This window comes from Poecilia reticulata, linkage group LG16 (assembly GCF_000633615.1).
Source record: "Poecilia reticulata strain Guanapo linkage group LG16, Guppy_female_1.0+MT, whole genome shotgun sequence".
NCBI lineage: Eukaryota > Metazoa > Chordata > Actinopteri > Cyprinodontiformes > Poeciliidae > Poecilia > Poecilia reticulata.
Window position 1 is genome coordinate 31,586,641 of NC_024346.1, and position 2,844 is coordinate 31,589,484.

At 38.7% G+C, this 2,844-nt stretch overlaps 1 long non-coding RNA gene across 1 annotated transcript in view; it reads right to left on the reverse strand.

The window, feature by feature from the left end:
- LOC103478766 (uncharacterized) overlaps positions 1-2,534 on the reverse strand; it is a 34,687-nt gene extending 32,153 nt beyond the window's left edge. The window contains exons 1-2 of the long non-coding RNA XR_535846.2: positions 2,224-2,534; positions 878-928 (exon numbers count right to left, since the gene is read on the reverse strand). This is a non-coding gene — a long non-coding RNA (uncharacterized LOC103478766). The remainder of the gene's footprint in view (positions 1-877; positions 929-2,223) is intronic.
- Positions 2,535-2,844: the final 310 nt, after the last annotated feature.

Genomic DNA, 2,844 nt, shown 5'->3' on the forward strand with positions numbered 1-2,844 from the left:
CCATCCATCCATCCATCCATCCATCCATCCATCCATCCATCCATCCATCCATCCATCCATCCATCCATCCATCCATCCATCCATCCATCCATCCAGTCAAGCAAAGGCATCAAATCATGACAGTGTTATGTGAAAATGTGAAAATACAGTACAGATTATTGCAATCTGATGCATATGTTRAACTGAAAAAAGTTTACMTTTTCATTGTCTTTGCCCAAACACATACTTATATGTTCATTCAATTTTAGAAGGATTACACAACCTGTGCATTTCTCACATTGAACGTTATGAAAACACACTTTAATGTTGAGGTCATCTATAAAGAATAATCCAGCCAGAATAAGATCAGTCTCCAGTGTCTACCATTCTTTTTGTTTCCACTATATGCTATAAGCTTCCTGTCTGAGTGGAAAGAAAGGAAATATAATATCTTGACTGCAGAAATCTCAGTGGTGAACGTAAACATGAGATGTTCACACTGTCTGGGCCAAGTCAAGCATGAAAGAAATACTAGTATGTAAATAGCAATTTTATTTTATTWWTWTWWTTWTTTTTTACTTTAGAACATTTGTCAAGAAACATCACTTTGTATTTTTTTTCCGTTCYATCACAATTTCAGAAATAAATCTCTTGGTTGCTTATCCTCTGCACATTCTGACTTTCTTCACCACAGCTCCACCTTGTGGCATTAGCTTGTTAATACATCGGTTTTAAGACGATTTCGTGGAAGATCTTTATTTGCTCATCTGCTCAGAGCCCCTCCCTTACCCTGCTGCTCCTTATCCTGCTCTGCACTCATTCAGAGTGAGATCATCCATTTGACCTTTCCTGTGGTGTGTTTTGAGTTTTGGATGTGCTTGAACCATCAGAGACTCACCTGATTTGCCGACAAGTCGCAGTTTCTGGGCAACAGCTGGGACGTCCACTCCTGAAAAAGACAAGAGTGGAGGTTCACCTTGCAGCAGGAGAAGAACAACAAGTCTGAACAGCCCACCAGAGTTACGATGGTTAATATGAAAGCATATTCATGTGTTGTGACACAGTCAAAGCACAGGTCTAAATCAAAAGAAGAATATGAGGCAAAAAAAAAAAAAGTGACATTCACAAATGCTACCACTCTAGTCTAACTCAGCTTTAGCTATTGTGCAAAGAAGAATGAGCAAAAATGTCAGTTCCTAGATGATGGGGCTGATGGAGATACAAAAAAAATTAAAAAAAAACTTAAAGCTGTAAATACAGCAAAACGTGTTTCTATAAAAAGCTGACTCAGGGGAGCTCAAAGAAATTGCTTTATTATTTCTGAAAACTATCCTTTTTCTTTAAGTTAGTATGATACATGAAATCCTAAAAGAGAGAAACTGAAATATTTGGTTGTAAAATGACAAATATTGCAAAATGTCATGGGAGGTGATGTTTCTACAAATAGATTTGTTAAAAAATAGTTTGGAAAAGGACACAATTTTGAATTCGTCTTGAACATTTGACGAGGAAATTAACCTATTTACACGAGAGGTAGCACATGTAAAATATTTTTGATTTTCTTATTACTTTGAAAAATAACTCATCCAAAAGAAGACATACATTTCGAATATRCASTTAGGTCTGTGATAAAAACTTTTTCTGACTTTTTAAATACAGGAAACCTTTTCCAAACAATTCCCCACAGCTCTGATTGAAAATCAGACTTTAACTAAACACCCGGGTCATTTAGTAGCCCCAGAATCAGAATGCGGTTAAACCTACAAACATATCAAGGCTGTGCTCAGGAAGCAGGAAATTAACATTTACAATAATTAGGCCGTGAATGACAAAATCATTTTCCACTTGAAACGAAAATCATTCCGTCTCCAGATTTAGCGCGCTACGGTTTGTTTGCTAAGAGCAGATTAAACACATGCAGCTGAACATGCACGCTTCCACACTCACTTTTGCACACTGCCAGCTAATTGCGTTTCGAGAATGTGTGTTCATACACGCGGCACGATTTTCCACCATCGGTTTGACTTGATTAACAACTGTTTGTGTGTGTAGCCGCTGCGCTGATGAAAGAAAGGGAGCTGGTTCCGTCACCGCCGCATGGGCATTAAAAGCACGAGAGTTTACACAACAGTGGAGCCCTGAAGTTGGCCTTCATTAGAGGGATTAGAAGCCTAATGTAAAACAATGTGCAAGTCTCTCAACCCGAACCCCAAACAGCCTCTCAAGAGGGTCCGCAAGCATTACCTCTCAGACTTCAAACACTCCAGCTGTAGCCCCAGGCCTTCTTTCATCGACCCCTATCTCGGAGTGAGGGCCTGGTGAGGATAATGGACCGCATGTAATGGTGCAGCTGTGAAATGATTTATTGCTGGGTTAATTGTGAGGTGAGAAGAGAATTGTACCTGCACGATTCCAGGCCGGCTTTGGGTTCCGGGAGGAAGTGCTGGTCTTTCGTGGCTACTATTGGGTCTACTTGTTTTCTTCTTGTGATGATCACCTGTAAGCCTAGCGCGACGCTGCGAGGGGAAACTGAGATGCAAAAAGGTTTTAAGTGAAAGCGAAATTGACAACGAGGGTTGCGATAATTTTCCGTGCTTTGCAAAAACACAAAATCTTACCAAGTATTTCTGGTCCAGTTTGTGTTGCAAATGTCTTAGTACAAGTATTAAAAAAAACATAGTGACTTTTCAGYAAGATATAGGAGTAATTATCAATATAATTACTTAATATTGAAAATCCTGCAAGTAATTTAACTTAAAACAAGACTTTTTCGGAATTGACTTAAACCAATCTCCTATGTCTTGCTKAAAAGTTACTTGTAAGTTAGTTTCGTCTTAATCCAAATGCAAAGAAAAAGGACCAAAA